The sequence below is a fragment of the Globicephala melas genome, chromosome 5, assembly GCF_963455315.2.
Source record: "Globicephala melas chromosome 5, mGloMel1.2, whole genome shotgun sequence".
NCBI classification, from domain to species: domain Eukaryota; kingdom Metazoa; phylum Chordata; class Mammalia; order Artiodactyla; family Delphinidae; genus Globicephala; species Globicephala melas.
This window is the reverse complement of record NC_083318.1, coordinates 51,798,217-51,818,776: the sequence shown is the minus strand read 5'-3', so window position 1 is coordinate 51,818,776 and position 20,560 is coordinate 51,798,217.

Here is a 20,560-nt window from a genome sequence, read left to right as displayed (position 1 = left end):
TATGGTCAGATGCACCTGTTTTCCAGACCCCTGGAAAACCTGGCTCAAAACTGTGAAGGCAAACAGCTGCTTTCTTGTCCGTGCTCCCAGCATCCACTTGCTGTGTTGCTTTAGGATAGCTCTACAGCCACCTTTCTTTCCATTGCCAAGTCCTAAAATAGATCACACCCGGGTCACCCCAGGCCTGAGCCAGCACTTGGACGATGGCCCCTGAGCCTTTTCTAGCATGCCCTTCTCAATCCGTCTCATGCACCCCTTTAAGATCCATCATCCTGAAGCATTATACTTCACTGGCTGGGAAACTTCCAGTGTCTTCCAAGCGCTGGTGTACTGGAAAATGCTTAAATATTGCCCCCTGCCCCTACCCCTGGGAAAAAACAATCCTGTGATTTGTACCGTTTGCTCTTAACTGTGCTGCTCACGTAGGAAACACCCACTCACGGTCGCTCTTCAGGAACAGTGGCGAATCTTCCTCTGGGACTTCTAATTAGTGTGCGGAGAGTCCTCTGTGATCCACAGATGAAAGGCCACTCTCCCTGAGAAGTCATTACGAGGATGAGAGCTTCCCCATCTGTAAAATGGGCATCAATGAGACTACTTGTTGACAGAGTTCATGAGATGAAAAGCCTTGTGATGGGACAGGATGCTGACCAGTCTGGCTCAGGGGCCAGTTCTGAGTTTGCTGGAGGTGGGGCAGGGGCAGGTGTGGACTAAGGAGGCTGGGGGCTTCTCCCTCCCCTCACTCAGCTGGAATCCAGTGCGATACAGGAAATGGGGCGACGTGAGGGGGAAAGCAGAGATTAGGCTCTTGTGTAAGTGTGTGTGTGTGAGAGCATGTGTGAATGTGCATGTGAGAGTGTGTATATTTATGGGGGCAAGAGTACTGTGTGTGTGTGTGTGAATGTGTGTACGATTGTGTGTGTGTGTATATTCATCGCCAGGGTGGACAGATAAGGTCCCAGCCTTGAGGTCAGGAAGAAATCACAAATTCCAAGAACTCCTTAGGCCGAAGCTCAAGTAGTTATCCCTCGGGTGATGTTGCTGTTCTGTCTTTCATCCAGTGCCCTGTGCAGCCCCTCTGGGATCCAGATTCCACTGCTGGGGGAAGGGGACCAGAGTGTGGCCGTCAGCATCCCCTTTCAACCAAAACTGCTCCTCGTGTACCTATTTTTACATCAGCTTTCCTTACCGATTTCACTTGAAAGGAAGGGTCCATGGCTTACAAATGCTTCAAAAACACATTTTAGGGGCAGGAGAAAAAAGTAAATGAAAAGGGATCTCCCCAGTGTCAGAATAGCATACAGTTAAGGAACACAAATGTTAGGGACAGATGGCCTAGGTCGCAGCTCTGTGATCTTGGGCAAACTGCTCATGTCTCTGTGCTATTTCCTGAACAGTAAAACACAGATGATAATAGTAGCTGCCTCACAGGGTTGCTGTGACGATTAAATGTGTTTGTACGTGTAAAGCACCGGGGGTGGCAGCGGGGACATGGTGAGGGCTCTGATCTATCTGCTATTATTACTGGAGGCCACGATTTCTCCTTGTCAAACTTGCCAGGTGCAGTGCCTGATATTTCCACATACATTTCTCTATGGCATCTTCTCAACCACCCACTAAACTAAAAATATCGTTGACCCATTTTACAGATCAGGACATTAAGGCTTAGGGAGGTAAGTGGAAGAATCAGAGCTGGAGCCTCCATCCAGGCCCTCCAAGCCTAGGGCTTCCCGCTGCTGCCCCCTAGACAGGAAGGAGGAGGTGCTTCTCGGGCAGATCTGGTCCCCCAGCTCGGCCCTTCTCCACACTGTGTCATCGTCCACCGTTACTCTATCCATCCAGGCAAGTGGCCAACTCCAGGGATGAGCTCGTCTACCCCGCAAACAGCGGGAGCAAGAAGGCCCAGCAGTGACCAGTGGAAGCTGATGACCTGCCCAGTGTCAGGAGGCCCCGGTAGCCAGGAACAGGTTTAAAGCTTTTCTAAGCTGTGCCCAGTGATGTAAGTCAGTGTCTCTCCAAATGCTTTCTGGGAACCTCTGTTTCAGAACCCCCAGGGGCCTTCATTAAAATGCAGATATCTTGGCCCCCAAAGTACTGAATCCCTATCTTGAGAGAAGAGGCCTGGAATCTGAGCTTAACAAGCACCCCAGGGGATTCCAACGCTTCAGAGGGGAGATCCCTGTGTTCCAGCCCTGTGCAGGATGGGGGCAAGATGGGTTAGCTCCTCTGACCTTCTCTCCGTACCTCCTGCCCCGGACCCAGGCTCACCCCCCTCTCTTAGAACCCTGGCCCCAGAGCCGTGAGGCCTTTCCTGCCCAGGCACCAGGCCCACCTCCCTCTGCAAAACTCTGCTGGTGTGAACCCAGGTCCCACGAGTCTTCCGTGAGCTGTGCTGCTGGGTTTGCGTTCTGCCTCAAAATCTTCTTCTCCCACATGTGATTGTCCCTCTTTTTTCCCCTCCCATTTGTCAGGTTGAACCCCCTCTACCCCATGACACCATGATGGCCTTTTCTTCATCTGTCAAATGGAGGCGACGACCTCATATTTCTCTCCTGGCCCCTTTCTAGATGCACGGCCACCGCACCCCACGTGCCACACCTACACATTTTCATGAAGTGATTATGGATTGGGCGGGGGGACAGAGGGGTGATAAGTGGAGAGAGATGTGTACCTGAGGAGATTCTCAAAGGCTGGGTGAGCACAGCGGGATTTCTGGGGCCCAAATTGTGGCTCTCTTCCTCACGGGAGGGTACCATGACCCTGCCAGAATAAGGAACGTGAACGTGGGCCAGAGGAGAAGGCAATTCACAGAAAGTGTAAAGAATATAAGATCTGACAGGACTTTGTTGGGAGGTGTTTTGTAAAAAGAGAAAATGCAAGGATGCTCTTCCTTCGGTAACTTGTTGTACAAGTCCTGGATCTATGAGGAAAGTAGAATGTGACCCAACTGAATGCAGGTACGAAGCAGAGGGCTTCTTGAAGACTGAGCAGGAAGCCGTACTGAGCAAGAGCCTGGGCTCTGGCGTTTGATCCATCTGGGTGCTCAGTGCAGGCCCATTACGAGCTGTGTGGACTCGGACAAGGTACTTAACCTCTCTGAGCTTCAAGTCCCCATTTGTAAAATGGTGACAGTCACAGCAACACCTCATGGGTTTGCGGTGAAAACCAAATGAGATCAAGCACGCACCAGGCTTATCCCAGTTGAGTGGCATCTACTACGTGTCCAATGTCACAGCCAAAAGACCACGATTTCTACTCTTTCTGAACGTCTCCAAACTGACAGTTCAGGGAGGGTCAGGACTGAGCCATCGACCAAAACGCAATTGCAGGTTCTGGTCCCCAGGTGTGAAGAGGAAAACGAAGACGTGTGATTGTGAATCATGATGATACATTAAATCCCTTATAATAATACAGAGTAAATCAACATCTATAGGCTGGGCTTAGACATTTTCCCAACAAGCAGCAGTTCTGCTTCTGTTCCAATGTTCAAGCCCATTCTCGTGGGGGGTCTCTAAAGCTTAGAGACTATTTTTCTCTCTACCTACTAATCTCCTGGAGGAAAATTCAAATTCACCAACAATAATATGAACCACATCAGTAGCAATGACAATGCCCTGGGCGAAGCGGTAGGTGATCACTGTTCATTTAATCCTCAACAACCCTCTGAAGTGCGTGCCATGACACCCCATCCCCATCTTAGGACACTGGTGTTGGGAGAGCATCTCTCCAAAGTCACACAGCAGGTACGAGGCGCAGCCAGGGCAGGACTCCCTGCCTGGGCTTGTGAGCCTTCCGTCACACGGCTTCCCAATATTAGTCAAACGGTCATAGGGAGAAATGCTGCTGGGGACAGAGAGAGAGAAGGAGAGAAGAGTCTAAAAACTCTGAGGATTGGATAATAAACAACGAGCCCTGAATCATCCACCCTGTCTCTGAAATTAAGACTAGGAGCAACCAAACGGGGAGGAGACAGCAGACCAGGAACTTTCAAGTCAGGGTCAGGGTCGGGGTATAATCTCTCCCTGACATCCTGCTTTTTCATGTGACCCTTGTGATTAAAGTCAAACTCTCAGAGCAAAGTCTGACTGTGACAGCCTGTTTGTCCCTGGCCACTGGTATGTGGAAAGAGGGTAGGGAGGGCAATGTGCCTTCCCGGGCAGTGTCCCAGGGGGGTTCTTTGTGCTGCGAGGGCGCTCTTGAGGTGGGAAGCTGTGATGGGCAGAAGATGCTGGCAGTGAACCTGATCCAAGATGGCGACAGAAGACTCAAGTGGCCCAGAAGGGAGGGAAAGGAGATGTCCCGGATGAAGGTGGCAAGGATGAAAAGCCCAGCCAAACTTTCTGCAGAGGACCCAGGAATCGGGAACGGAGATGGGAACCAACCTCTTCTGACTGCCCACAGCCTGGGTACTAGGCTCCCTCTCCCACCTCCCAGGAGCCCAGAGGCCTCTTTCTCCCAGGACACATTGAAGAAGGGGACTTTGACACTATCACGTAGGAACTGGAAGAAACGTGCTGCAAGATAAGATCCTGCAGTTCTGGAAACCAGAGTTTAGAAGATGGGAAGAAGGAAGGAAGGAAGGAAGGAGAGAGTTAGGGAGGGAGGGAGACAGGAAGTTAGTTTCAAGTTTAAAAATAAGTTATATTGTTTTCTACCCCCAAAACACACACACACACAAAAGTGTTCAAATCTACCACAGCTTTCTCTAACTAGAAACTCTTCTGCTCCACTTAAGCATATGTTTAGACCTCATGGAGTACGTTGGAGAGGGGCAAAAGGGCAAAAGACCTTAAAATTCCAGGCATTTGGTCATCCACACAAGATCACTGAATCTCAAACCAACATACTGATGGTATAAGCTAATGGGGAGGGGAAATGCTTAATGACGGTATAAACCAAGGGAAATTTTATTTTAAGGACAACTTATAGAACATACACATACATACCTCAAACCCCTAGGGTGGTCAGAACCAAAAATATAAGTATGGTAAGCAAGACATAGACTCACAGTGAGTCATCAGTAGATCCAGGAATTCTTTACATCCTAGGAAAAATGGTCTTTTCACAAACAATCCTCAGAGCTGCTATCAGAGACAGAACAACACACAGTTGCTGAATGAGCACTGAATTGGCAGTCAGATAGCACCAGGTACAAATTCCAGCTCTGCCTTACTGTTACCCTAATTGCCCTGTGTGAGCGCCTTCATCTCTCCAAGGCTCAGCGTTCTGAGCTGTAAAATAGGGTTCATCGAGTTGTAAGAGATAAGGACATTGAAATATTTATTGAGCACCTATTATGTGTCAAGCCCTATTCTAGGCAATGGGGATACAGAATGAACAAAACAAAGGTCTGCCTTCGTGGAGCTTATAACCAACAGGGGCAAGATGAACACGAAACACACAAACCAAGAAAGGCAGAGTAGATCAGATGGTGATGGGGGGCGATGGGCAGGAGTGAGAGGGAGGCTGTTTGATTTAAGGCAGTCAGGAAAGGCTCATGATATAAGAGACATGAGCAGTGAATCATGCAGATATCTGGGGGAAGAGGGTTCCTGGCAGAAGGAACAACAGAGCAGAGATCTTGGGGCAGGAGCTGCTTGTGTTCACGTAACCGGGAGACCGACATAGCTGGAACAGATGGACCCAGGTGGGGTGAAGAAAGAGATAAAGTCAGAAGGTGTCTGAGGCCAGGAGGCAGGAAAGACAATCTGGAGTTTACTGTGGGTGAGCTGGGAAGCCATTAAAGGATGTGATTGGCTTCTATTTAGAAAGGATCACGTTGCTGCAAGAAGAAGAGACAGTAGGGGGTAACAGCAAAAAGAGGGAGACCAGTGAGAGGCTACTGAAGTAATCCAGGCAAGAGACGATGGTTGTTTCAGGCACTTGGGTTTAACACCTAGAAGCACAGAGTCGCAACTTAACTGAAATGAGGAAAACCAAGAGGGGTAGGTTTGCAGAGAAGAAATCAGTTCTGTCTGGGGCATATTGTAGTTTGAGAAGTCTACTGGACAACCAAGTGGGAATGCTGGGTCAACAGTTGCCTATATGTGCCTGGAGTTCAGGGCAGTTTTTAATGCCATGGGTTTGGATATGCTCAACCAGGGACTAAGAACAAATGGAGGAGAGAAGAGTTCAAGGACTCCAGGGCTTAAGAGGTCAAGGAGATGAAGAGAAGAAGCAAAGAAGACTAGGAGTGGCTGGTGTGGTAGAAGGAGAATCAGGGTCCCCAAGGAGTCTATGCCAGCAGTTGGTAAGTTTTCTCCATAAAGGGACTCATAGTAAATAGTTTCGGCTTTGTGGGCCATCTGGTCTCTGTTGCCACCTCTCAGCTCTGCCACTATAGCATGAAAGCAGCCATAGATGATATGTAAATGAATGACCATGGCTGTGCTCCCATAAAACTTTATTTGCAAAACAGGCAAAGGGCTGGATTTGGCCTACAGACCAAACCTGTAGTTTGGCCTACAGTAGTTTGGCAAACCCTGGTCAACACAGTGTGGACTGAAGACAGGATGCTCTGGAAGCCAAGTGGACAAAGTGTTGCAAGGGCTTGGAGGGATAAATGGTATCAAATGCCGCTGACAAGTTGAGTCAGATGAAGAAGAAGAATCGGCCGTTGGCGGTAGGGACACATCAGTCATCAATGGCCTCAACGAGAGCCTTTTCACTGGAGTGATGAGGGAGTCTGATTGGAATGGGTTCAAAAGAAGCTGGTAAGAGAGCGTGGGCATAAACACCTCTTTCGAAGAGTTTTAGTTCCTGGCAAAAAGGAGGCGTTCAATAAACGGTTATCCCTTTTCCATAAATGGACCTAAGATCCAGCAGTTATTATTTATATAGAACTGCAGAGTTTACAAGGCACGTGCACAGCGTTGGGACCACACAGTGATGGCAACGGAGCATTTTCACGTAAGTTTCAAGTAACTCAAGTTAGCTATTTGGATTCACAAGAAAAACAGAACCTTGGGGTCTAGAGTTGAGTCAGAAGCCACGAAAATATGGCTGGAATTTGATGGAGTGATGCGCAGGCACCATTCCCAGAGGCCATTGTATTACACATCCCAGACACGGCTGCCGGCCACTTATTTCTACCCTGCCCTGTGATGAAAAAGGCTTGAGACAGGTATCTGCCTCGTGGTTAGAACACATCCGCGCTTGGTCAAAATATTACATTCTGAACTCAGACGGCTGCCTGCACAGTCTATGCCGCCAAATGAGTTTTTTCATTAAATGGGGTGAGCTATCGACATGGGGTCCATCCAGTGAAAAAGCCTAAATTTATGTCACACTTTGTTTCCCAGGGAGCCCAAACTATTTCATAGAAATTACCTCATTGATCTCCAAAGCCCTTGCGTAAGATTTAGAACTATTATTTCTTTTTCATCTTGACACCTAGTCTGTAGGAGGGCAATAAATATTATGTTCTGATGTTTATGATGTGGGACTGAGGACTGTGTCAGTGAAATTCGTGTTGTGGCTTTAGCCTCTGAGAGGACCCCTGGAGTGGGGAGATGAGTAGAAGTTTGGTCTAACAGACTGTTCCAGGCATGTTTCCCGGGTCCACACACCCGCAGCTCGTGCTTGCATGGGGGACCACATCTTGTGCCTTATGAGCCTGCTTCCTTCTGCATTCCCCCTCACCAACCACAACGCATTGGACCGGGAATGGGTCCCATCCCCAGAGCAGTCAGTCTGTTAGCTGAACTAAGCCTATGTCTATGCCTGGCATGACATGATGATCTGGGCCAATGCCAGCCTCTCCTGGGAGAGCATTTCCCCACCAGACACAAGGAGACAGAGAGGAATAGACACAGAGGGAGAGCCCCACCACATTTGACGGTGCAATCCCAAAGTGCAGATCCATGAATTTCTGGATGCTAGAGGTGCCTGGCACCATCTTGGATACAGATGCCTGACAGGTCCATTCTCAGGGACCCTGGACCCCACTGTAGCCCCACTTCTTACCTTTCTAGGAGAGTCTACCTACATCATCACTACACAGATAGGTCTGAGCCCAGCTCTTTTTCTTTTCTGGGGAGCATTCCAGGGGATCCTTGTTTCTTGTAGCCAAACATGCTCAACTCGAACCCTGATAAAACTGACCCACATTGGCCAAGGCTTGGGAAACCCAAATAAGAAACTATCCCAATAGTCCATTGCTTTTGAACTTCTGTCTGCTTACAAACAAACACCAGGTGGAGGGGGCAGAAGCAGGGTGCCCAGGGGCCCTCTCCCTTTGTCTTTCTTCTCCCCAAAGTTCTGCACTGTTCTAGACTATCTCTATTGCCTCAGACCCAGAGACTCACCCTGCCCTAGGTCATCTTTGGTTCATGTATTCAACAAACATTCACTGGGTACCTACTATAAGCTCACCACCCTAGGCACTAGGGCTAGAGGAGTGAAAAAGACAGACCTAATCCTTGCCCTACAGGGCTACAATCTGGAAGGAGACACAGACCATCACTCAAGCAAGTATATTACAATGCCATGTGGCCTAACAGAAGAAATTGTGGGTAGTGGGAAACACAGAGCAGGTGAAGCAAATGCCCATCTTGGAGAAATCATGGAGGACTTCCTGGAGGAAGCAATACCTAAGCTGACACTTGAAGAGGGAGTTGGCATTACTCAAAGTGGTGGCAGAAGGGTGTTCAAAGCAGAGGAAGTTATACCTGCAAAGGCCAGGCCACACCAGGGCCCCTTGAGCAATCAGATTAAGGTGAGACATAATCCAGCGTTCCCCACAAGGATGCCCTAGTGGGAGACTGGACTAGTCACACTTCCAAGTTCCTTCTCACCCATAGAGTCCTTGACTCTAGGTGAAGCCCACAATCTGGGTCCACCTCAGAGCTGACCTAAATTTCCATCCTGGACCCAGAGAATCTTTCAGTCAGAAACCAGAGCAAACACCAAGGCAGCCCCACCCACAGGGCCCTCGTTGACCAGCACCCACAGCAGGGTGAGAACTGAGGCTGCAGCCCATGGACTTGGGCTCATCTTCTGCCAGTGCAGGAGGGCACACCAGAGGCACAGCTTGTTTGAGGGGCCGTAGACACCCAGAGTCCCCCAGAAGAGGGTTAATGACACATTTTCCCAAGGATCTTCCTTCCACCAAGGTACACCTAGGGATTGATTCTACACATCTCACCAGCCCAGAATGGGGAGACACAAGATCTGGACTTCATGTGTCCAGGATGTATGTGGTAGAGAGAATTCAGCTTTCTACTCTGCTCAGCTCTAGGGAAAACCAGCACATACTTTCCCCTTATTTCCTGCTACGGTGGTAAGAGTGAAGTGAGCTGAATCTGTATTATAAAAGTCTTAAGTTCCTACTGCAGGTTAGTGAGGGGAAAATAGCTCTCAGGAGCCAGTTTAGACTCTAGGCCATGGAATTCAACTCATGCCCAGAAAACAAGTATTTGCTGTGTGCCAGATAGGTACTACGGCCATCATCCCCCTTTACAGGTGAGAAAACTGAGGCCCAGAGAGATGAAGTAACTGGCTCAAGGTCGTCCAGCTAGGAAGTGGGGAAGCTGAGATATGGATTCTGCTAATCTGCTACTAGAGGTCAAGAGTTAGAAGTCAGGAGCTATATCTATTTCACTTCCTCTGCAGAGCCCTTATCTCAGCACAGCTGGGGCCCTATACACACACCTTGTAAGCGGGTTTTAATGATGATCTGAAAACTAGATAGCCTTTCACTTCTGCAGCCAGAGCTTTACCTTTGTGCCGCTGAGGCTCTGGAACAAACTTTAACAGCTTAAATTGCAAATGTTTGCTGAACAAAACAATGAGTAAATAAGAATTGGTTTGGGCTTCATTTTCCTTCACTGTCCACCTCTTCCCTTGGCTGCTCTCTGAAAGCATCATTTCCCCCAGGACACTTCTTACCTCTGCAGAAAGTCTTCATTTCCACTGTCTTTCCACTTCCACCATCTGACACTTCTTCCTTTCCCCCTCCTCGCCACAATCCCCAGCCCCATTTGGACTCTGGGTTAAAATCATGGCTCAGCCACTCACTAGTTCTGTGACGGTGCAAAATGTCTTAACCTCTCTGAGTCTCTGCTTCCTGATCTGTTAAACAGGAGCTCATAGCCCCAACCTCTTACAGCAGTGGATCAAAAAGAATAATGTAGAAAATCACTTGACAGGACCCGGCCCACAGTAGGTGCTCAAAGCGTTTTCGTCCTCAAGCATAAACCTTTGGACCTTCCCTCTATTAATCCCTCTACTCAAGGATAATTTCTTTTTAAAAATTAATTAATTAATTAATTTATGGGTGCGTTGGGTCTTCGTTGCTGCGCGCAGGCTTTCTCTAGTTGCTTCGTTGCAGTGCGTGGCTTTCTCATTGCAGTGGCTTCTCTTGTTGCAGAGTACGGGCTCTAGGCACACAGGTTTCAGTAGTTGTGTCTCGTGGGCTCTAGAGCTCAGGCTCAGCAGTTGTGGTGCATGGGCTTAGTTGCTCTGCAGCATATGGGATCTTCCCGGACCAGAGATCGAACCCATGTCCCCTGCGTTGGCAGGCGGATTCTTAACCACTGCGCCACCAGGGAAATCCAAGGATAATTTCTTTTCTCAAAATATCTGGAAGGCACATGATTCTTTGATCTTGGCTTCCAACCAGTTCTAAGCTACCACACAGTTGCAAAGCCATAAAACAATTAGCCATAACTGCTATCAAACAATTAATTATGAGGAGTGTAAACAAGTGCTCAGGGTTCCAATTTACAGGCTAATAAGAGGGTATAGAAGTTTGCAGTTCTTTGAAGGCTCGAACCAAACGGTTTCCTGGAAACCCGATTGGCAGGAAAGCACAGCTGGAGGCTACATCCCTCTGGAGGCCATGCCACCAGGAAGTGGCCAACAGAATTGGGCCCTGAAAAAGCTGAGACTGAATTCTGATGATTGACATCTGAGGCCACTGGTTTCTCCCCAGGGATAGAAAGCTCTCTGGAGAGTTGGAGGAATAAGGACTTGAACGCAGGTGACTAGAAATCTGGAGAGATTGAGAGCCCCATGCAGGATCAGGAAACGGACCTCAGGAGTTCTGGTTTTCAACATTTGGTCCAAGCTGCATGACCCCAAAGAAGTCAATGAGTCTGAGTTCTTGGAACTGCCTTACTGGTCAGATAGCAAGACCTTCAGTTCTTCCTTCATTTCTCTGCCAACCAAGATTTTTTTCAGATCAGCAGTAGGAATATTGGAAGGGCTCTCTCCCCTCTGTTTCTAAGACCCTTCAGAATATCTTAGCAAATGTTTTGATTCAGATGATTTGCCAAGAAGGACTCTTTCCTTGGGATTTTCTCAACACTAAATATTTGAGTCGAATCTGAAGAGAAATTGAGATGTTCGGGAAGTTAAGAGAGAACTTAAGATGTTTTGGTTCCGCTCAATTTCGCTTGAGGGTCAACTCTTTGAGTTATAAAGCAAATACATCTGTATTTTGTAATATATTATTCTTATGTAATCTCTCTAGACTTCCAAACTTTAAGAAAAAAGGTTGGAGATAAGTTAAAAGGGTTTCTATTTACTGTAACTTAACAATACAAAGTTTGACTAGAAAGAAATAAGGGTGACTTTTAAACACTCCAAAGTTTTCATAATATTCAATAGAATGAGTGTTGGCTTCAGAGTGGTTACCTTCAGAGACTATGTTCCAATTTGAAAAGTGTTGTTATAACTCAAGACACATTCTGCAATTCCTCTTTGACAACTCTGCCTTCAAAGCCAATTTACAAGACACATACAAATCTACTTTGGACCCCAAGTAGCATGACATGATTTGTCTCCTCTATTAGTCTGGAGATTTGACTACAAATGGTTTGTGTCTATTTCTAAAAATCAAATCCACCTTCAAAGGATTAAGATTTGCCATCCCCAAGGATGTACTTAATTTAAAATGCACTGCGGGCTCCGAAAAATAATTCTCAAGAAAGGGTTTCTAAAATGGGAACCAGAGAAGCATTGCTTGAAAGTGAAGCTTTCTAAGGCGGTGACTTTTAAGACCGCATACCTCATTTGTATGCACTGAATCACAAAACCTAGAAGAGGCCATGAAGACACGCTTGGGACTAGGGGGAGGAATCCCCAGTGAGCACTTCCTTGGAGTTTGTGCCCCAGGTGCCTAACTCTCCTCACCCTAGTCCCCGGCCCTGGATCAGGATTTTCTAGCATAAGTTTAGGCTGCCTTCCTCTGCCCCCGGCTTTGTTAAAAGCATCAATCATGTTACTTTATTCTCACATCTTGGGAATAGGGTTCCGAACGATGGTAACAGAAACTGAAGGAGAAAACCACTGGGCAGGCTTATGTTGGATTTAGTGCCTCCACAGCCTGGTGGATGCTCTATAACGATGAAATGAACTGGACTCGAGATGCAATACTAAGAAATATATTTTAGGGAGTTCCCTGGTGGTCTAGTGATTAGGAGTCAGAGCTTTCACTGCCGTGGCCTGGGTTCAATCCCTGGTCAGGGAACTGAGATCCCACAAGCCGAGTGGTGTGGCCAAATTTAAAAAAAAAAAGAAATATATTTTAACGAAGAAATATATTATCCCTGTTATCATTGCCGGCGTTGACCACCGGTCCCACCATTCTGCCTCGCACATCGTGCTGAGAATTACAAATGCAATGCTGTTAAACCACCACATATGGGTGCTTTGTGAATATTTTTTAAGCTTAAGCTGTTACTAGTATTGATTTGCCTGAACACTGACCCGTTATTAGACACTGTAAAGTACTCTGCTCCACAGATTAGCATTAAAATCCAATCCCTGCCAAGTCACAGAGAGAAGAAACGAGAAACCGTGTTCTGCCAGAGACGAGTGGAAGTCAGGTGAAGGGAGAGCTTGGGGCAAATCTTAGAGTTGAACTGATCAAGAGCAAAATTGCCAACCTCATGCAGCGGTGACTTGGCTGTCCTGGAAGTATGCAAGTGGAGGCGGGTGGGATGACCCCTTTAGGGGGATGGCAGGGGGTCTCTGCAATGAGCCCTCTGGTCCCTCAGAGTGATTGGGTTTCTGGAATTCTATGACATCAGCGTGTAGGACGAAGATGTTCATAATACAGAGGTCCATACAATCCTTAAATAAATCGTTATCTTCTGCCTTTTTTCCTGTTTTGATGAAGCAAATTTTCTTGGGCATTTTTTTTTTTTTTAAATCAAAGAGTCTTCCTGATTTGCCAAGGGAGGCACTGACTTCATATCCGTTTCCCACCTGAATCGGGACAGTCCTTGCCTTTGCAGCAGGACTTCTGAACAGCAGTGGGCATTGATGGGGCAAGGAACTAGCATCTCAGCAAATTTTCACACGTATCCTGTGAAGCAAAAATTCGGATCCGTGTTTTATCAATGAGGAAACTGGGGTCCCCAGGGGTCTGGTCACCTGCTCAGGGCCTCAAAGCTGGCAAAAGACAAAGTGGGCGCTGCTATTCAGGTCAGCTGACCCCAAAGCATGCGTTCTTTCCATTATACCTGGCTATACATTGTGTCTGTGTGGGTATAAATATTGTACTGAGTCATCAGTCCACGTATTGTTATTTTACTTTCCATGGATGCATCACCAGTCTTCACAATACAGTTCAACAAAAACAACTGAAACTTGTCAAGTGGTCACATGTGCCAGGCATGATTGTGGGAGCTTACCCTTAATAAACTCATTACCTTAGAGAATAGGTACTATTATTATCTCGTTTTTTAGATAAAGAAAGTGAGGTATAGGGAGTTTAAGTGACTTGCACAAGTCACACAGTTACTAAATAGTAAAACCAGGGTTTAAACCTAGAATTTCTGTCATCAGTAAACAATATCCCCCCCACCTATAACCACTGGGCCATACTGTCTCTTATCTACCGGAGGGTGAAGGGTCACTTTGTATTTCTTTAAATCATCCATAGTGGTTAGCACAGTTCTGTATTCACGGTAGGAGATTAATAAATATTGTATTAACTGGTAAATATGAGAGGGGTCATGGGAGGAAAGGAAATGACTGATTTCTAAGTGGCTAGTTAACTAAAATGGCCTGGTGGATGGTCAGAGTCGAGAGATGTCTCAGGGCCATTCACAACCAGTGGAGGGTCGGCATCCTTTGAGAAAAAGCTGTAGTTACTCAAACGCAGTTCTGCCTTCTCATTCCAGAAACCTAAGCACAGGGGCTGGAAAGAGGGAAAATCCCTTAGCAACCCCACCATCTGAAAAACCAACCCTGCCTGTTTGTTCTGATGCCTTTGAAGAATTAAATCAGTGTCTTTGGACTTTCAAGCATTCATTCAATAAGTATTTGAAGAGATGGAGAGAGAACTCCATGTCAGGCATTGCTCACTACCCTAATGGAGCTTAAATTCTGGTAGGTAGGCTCAGAGGAGTAATGAGCAATATATAATATGTTAGGTGGTGCTAAATGCTATGAAGGAAAATAAAACCAGAGTGAAAGTGATGGGCAGGTAGTAGAGTGGGGTGGTGGGGTGTGGTTGCTTTTTTTGTTTTTGGTGGGGTGTGTTTTAAATGTAGTCAGATGGGACTTCCCTGGTGGTCCAGTGGTTAAGAATCCACCTTCCAATGCAAGGGACACAGGTTTCATCCCTGCTCGGGGAACAAAGATCCCACGTGCCACAGGGCAACTAAGTCTGTGGCCGCAACTACTGAGCACGTGAGCCACAACTACAGAGCCCATGTGCCCTGGAGCCTGTGAGCCACAACTAGAGAGCCCACGGGCCACAACTAGAGAGAGAAGTCTGCATGCCGCAACAAAAGATCCCGCATGCCAAGGAAGATCCCACGTTCTGTAACTAATACCCAACGTGGCCAAAAATAAAATAAATAAATATTTTAAATCAAAATAAATGGAGTAGTCAGAGAAGGCTTCTCTAACAAGAGCTTTGAGCAGAACCTGAATAAAGTGAGAGGGCAAACAATGCTAATATTTGGGAGAAGGGTGTTCAGGAAGCTATGCAAAGGCCCTGGGTTGGTTCAAGCAAGAGTAAGGAGGCCTGTGAACTGCAGCATGAGCACTAATTATTTTGCTAAGACCAAATCAGTCATAAGAAACTTGAAAGTTCCTGTGTGGCTCTCCAAACTTTGTCAGGGTAGACCCAATCAATTTTTCTGCCTTATGAGGGAGAAAAATGTCCATGATTAAGAACAGCTTATATCTATATAACATTTTATAGTCTTAAAGTGCTTCTACATACACAATCTCACAGATGCTCACAACCTGGCAAAGTAAGCATTGTGCTCCTTCCCTACATTAAAGAAACTGAAGAGAATCAAGGTGAAGTGGCTTGCCCAAGGGTCACACAGGTATATGGCAGGTCCAAATCCAGGACCCTCGCCTGCATCATCTTCCCTCTTCAAGGCCAGGCTTCATCTCTCTACTCACTGTAACCGACATCTGGCCTAGAACCTTCCAGAGCCCTCTAGACCCACAATAAATCCCTCCTGCTGCTGTTGCTGAAGGCTGTCACAAAGGGTGCCAACGGGGACTTCCCAGAAGAGATGAAGTGGCCCAGACTAAGCAGGGTGTTGAGTCTATTCTTGGCATCCTACGAATGGAAATTCTAAGACCTAAAGAGGAAAGTGACCTGCTTGAGTTCCCAGAATGGACAGGGATCTCAACAGCCAATGCCCAGTTCCCCTGTTATCTTCCCTGAAAAAGAATACATACATATGTATATAGCTATCTATCTATATAGAGAACTATATCTATATAGAGAATAATGAATATATATATTTCATTTACTTGAAAAGGCATGAAGCAAAGCAATTAAGAATTTAGAAACTTGATTCCAGAGTCAGGCAACCAACCCTTGATCTGAAACCAGTCTACTTTCTCTGTGTGTGGCTCAAATAGAAATATACTCTTTTAAGACTCAGTTTCAGTTTTTAAGAAATTTTTTTAGAGCAGTTTTAGCTTTACAACAAAATTTAGAAAAAGGAACAGAAGTTTCCCCTGTACTTCTGCCCCTACACATGCATAGCCTCTCTCATTATCAGCATCACTCACCAGAATGATACTATTTTTTTCAAAGTCCATTTTCTTTTCCTTATTTTTTATTTTATTTTTTTGAGACCTTCCTGCAGGATAGGCTTAAGACCTCCCCCCCACCTTTTTTTTTTTTTGGCTTCATTGGGTCTTCATTGCTGCACACAGGCTTTCTGTAGCTGTGGTGAGCGGGGCTACTCTTCCTTGTGATGTACGGGCTTCTCATTGTGGTTGCTTCTCTTGTTGCAGAGCAGAGGCTCTAGGCGCGCGGGCTTCAGTAGTTGCAGTGCGCGGGCTCAGTAGTTGCAGCGCTCCGTCTCTAAGCACACGGGCTTCAGTAGTTGTGGTTCGTGGGCTTAGCTGCTCTGTGGCATGTGGGATCCTCCCAGACCAGGGATTGAACCCATGTCCCCGGCATCGGCAGGCGGATTCTTAACCACTGCGCCACCAGGGAAGTCCCAGTAAATTTTTTTGCCATAGTTTTGCCTTTTTCATAATGTCGTATGGTTGGAATCATACAGTATGTAATCTTTGTAGACTGGTTCCTTTCATTTAGTAATACGCACTTAAGTTTTCTCCATGTCTTTTCATGGCTTGACAGCTCATTTCTTTTTAGCACTGAGTAATATTCCATTGCCTGGATATACCATAGTTTATTTATCCATTCACTTACTGAAGGACATCTTGGTTGCTTCCAAAGTTTGGCAATTATGAATAAGGCTGCTATAAACATCCATGTGCAAGTTTTTGTGTGGACATTAAGTTATCAGTTCATTCGAATAAACACCAAGAAGTACAATTGCTGGATTGTATAGTAAGAGTATGCTTAGTTTTGTAAGAAACTGCCACACTGTCATCCGAAGTGTCTGTACCAATTTGCATTCCCACCAGCAATAAATGAGAGTTCCCGTTGCTTCACGTCCTTGGTGTTGTCAGATGTTCTGGATTTGGGCTATATCCTAATAGGTTAAGACTCATTTTTCACATCTGTAAAAGAGAACTAACAACAGTGCCTAAATTTTTTAACTATTCATCCATCAATGGACAGTAGGGTTGCTTCCACCTTTTGCCACTATGAACATGGGTCTACAAATAAATGAATTCTTTGGGATATATACCCAGAAGTGGAATTACTGGATCAAACAGTGATTCTAATTTTAATTCTTTGAGGAACTGTCATACTGTTTTCCATAGCAGCTGCACCATTTTACACTCCCACTAGCAGTGTACAAGGGGTCCAATTTTTCCACATCCTCACCAATACTTATTATTTCCTGTTTTTTGATAGCAGCCATCCTCATGGATGTGCGGTAGTTTTAAGATATTCTTTTATTTTAAAAACTGTTTAAGACTTTATATTTTTAGAGCAGTTTTAGGTTCACAGCAAAATTGAGAGCAAGGTACAGAGAGGCTGCAGGAAACTGTTGAAGAATAAAGGAGACTAAAGAGTTAAGACAACAAATGCAATGCCTGATCTTTCATTGGATCCTGGATTAAAAATGTTTTTTAAAAACTTAAACAGATAAAAGATATCATTGGGACAACTGGAGGAATGTGATCATGGACTATATATTAATTTAAATTCACTCCATGAAACAATTATATTGTGGTCATGAGGGAGAATGCCTCTGCTGTTGGGAGATGCTTGCTAAAGTATTTAGGATGATGTTGTCACGATGTCTGCAAGCAAGACAAATGGTTGAGCAAAAATAAACAAGCAAACAGATAAATCAGGGTGTACACATATACAGAAAGAGAGCATAAATGTGTGGAAAATGTTAACAGTTGGTAAAGCTAGTGAAGGGTATAGGGATGCCCATTGTTTTAATCTTGCAATTTACTTGAAGATCCAAACATTTTTTTTTTAATAGAAGGAAGGAGACTCTCTGCCTATAAGTCCTTGCAGTGATTTCTCTCACTGTGTGACTTTATTGCCACCTTACATCCTTCTTGGAATAAGAAGTGTGGAGTGTAGCTAATTTTTAAATAGCAGCTCCTTTCCAGACATTTTTAGTAGACACAGTGGAAAGTGTGATTTAAAAAAAAAAAAAAGAAAAGAAAAACAAAAATCACAGCTGCCTTGTCATTTAAAAAATACCTATTCTAAAGACAAAGCTATAGAGGCAAAAATCTGAACAGTGGTTGCCAGGGCCAAGGGGCAGGGGAGGATACTGCCTCCAAAGGGGCATGAGGGAACTTTGGGGGATGATGAAAATATTCTATATCTTAATTGTGGTGATCGTGGCATAACTGTATACATTTGTCAAAATCCTAGAACTCTACACCTAAAAAAATGTGAATATTACTCTGTAGAAACGATACCTCAATAAGCATGATTAAAAAAAGAAAAAGAAAAGGAAACACTTTGTTTTTTCGCATCATATCCATATTTCTTTCTACTGGCCTGAAGGGGGTCCTTCCTGTCCCTAGGTTTGTCTACTTGCCCATAACAGGGAAGAAAGGTGAGATGAGTACAAATGGAGACAGGCAGACAGGGTGAAGCAAAAAAAAGTAGGCAGCAAATCGGAGGCACCAAATCTAAGAGGGAAGCTTGTTTTCCTCAGGGTGTTCATTGTAGGCATGCTTTCCAGGGCCCGTGCTGCATCTGCTTCCCTTCTCAGAGTCACTGCAGGGACGCTGGTCTCCCTGTGCCAGCGGAGCCAGCGCCTGCCCTGACAGCCAGACAGGAAGGCATCCTTGAAGGCCTCACTTGCTACAAACTTCTGTTCCACCAGCCTACCTCTGGGCTGCCCTCCCCCTTCACCTGGGTTCCGGGTCCCACTACTGGTCATGGGTTTTTTTGTTTGTGTTTGTTTAATTGAAGTACAGTTGATTTACAATGTTGTGTTAATTTCCACCGTAGGTCATGTTTTTGGACACAAAAAAGCGGGTCCGTTGTCAAGAAGCCATGGCTGGTGGGAGTGGGAGTATTTATGATTTTAGGGGAAGACAGTTTCCTGCCTTCTTCCTTATAGATATTCCGTAAACATTTACCAAGTATCTACCCGGTACCAAGCAGTACACTCAGCATTGCAGATTAATGGGCAGAATCCCCATCATAACAGATGAAGATTCAGCAGAATCAAAGCATGTTAGAGTCAGAGCATTTGGGGGGATTGCCATTCCGTATCTTCATTTCATAAACAGGGTAATGGACTGAATGTTGTGGGGTTTTTAAAATAAATTTATTTATTTATTTTGGGCCACGTTGGGTCTTTGTGGCTACATGTGGGCTTTCTCTAGTTGCGGCGAGCGGGGGCTACTCTTTGTTGCGGTGCGCTGGCTTCTCATTGCCGTGGTTTCTCTTGTTGTGGAGCACAGACTCTAGGCGCGTGGGCTTCAGTAGTTGTGGCACACAGGCTCAGTACTTGTGGCGCACGGGCTTAGTTGCTCTGCGGCATGTGGGATCTTCCCAGACCAGGGCTAGAACCCGTGTCCCCTGCATTGGCAGGCGGATTCTTAACCACTGCGCCACCAGGGAAGTGCTGAACTGAATGTTTGTGTCCCCCCAAATTCATGTGTTGAAACTCTAATCCCAAACAGATGCCTTGAATGGGTTTTCTAGTCCCTTCATAAGAAGAGACACAGAGAGATGCTCTTTCTTTGTGGGTGGGGACACAGTGAGAAGACAAACATATATAAACCAGTGAGAAGCTCCTCACCAGAACCCACCCATGCTGGCACCCTGATCTCAGACTCCCAGCCTCCAGACCTGTGAGAAATAAATGTTTGTTGTTCAAGTCACCCAGTCTAGAGGATTCTGTTACAGTGGCCAGAACAGACGAAGACCCTAAGGTCCAGAGCAATGCAGGGACTCACTCAAGGTCGTGCAGCGGCTTAGCTGGTGAATTAAGAGCAGAATCCAAATTCTCAAAATACCCTTCATAAACTTATGGTGAGAGGCAGAACCACTTCAAGGCAAGAGCTAGAGCTTCCGAGCTGGACGCTTTCAGATCTGAGCTCAGCCTCTCAGTTTGCTGAGTGGTGGCAGGCTTCAGTTCCACATCTGTAAAATGGGCATGACAGTCCCCTCATTGCAGGGTCTCTGGTAGGAACTAGAACAGTTTATATAAAATCCCTGGTGTAGAGTAGGCTGCTCTTATTAGCCATCGTGGGAGACACAGGGAATATGGACCAGTCAAGGGGCAACAGCCCTCTTTAAGTATCAGACCTCTGATCAATTCACCATTGTCACAACTCTGCTTGGGGCCAGTCAATGATAAAATTAACTCAGTGTGTTGAGATGACTCTGTATTAGAAACATGTTCTAAATGAAGTTTACAACTAATACTCTTCTCTGAAAGGCAGAGGAGAAAGGGCAGGGGTTCTGATAGCAGAAGCATTTTCTGAATATTTGAAAAATGCACTCAGCGTTAATGGTACTTTATATCTGGAAATCTAACTTAATGGAAAGCTCAAAGTCCAACTGTGTGATGTAGGCAGGGAGGCACTTTCGGGTCCCTAGAGTCACTCAAACTGGGCTCCACCATCAGGTTGCAATCCTTTAGGGATCTGCTTGTTATAAGTAGAAAATGGGACTGTCTTATTTACCAAATCAACATGTTTGTGTGTACATGACTGCCTC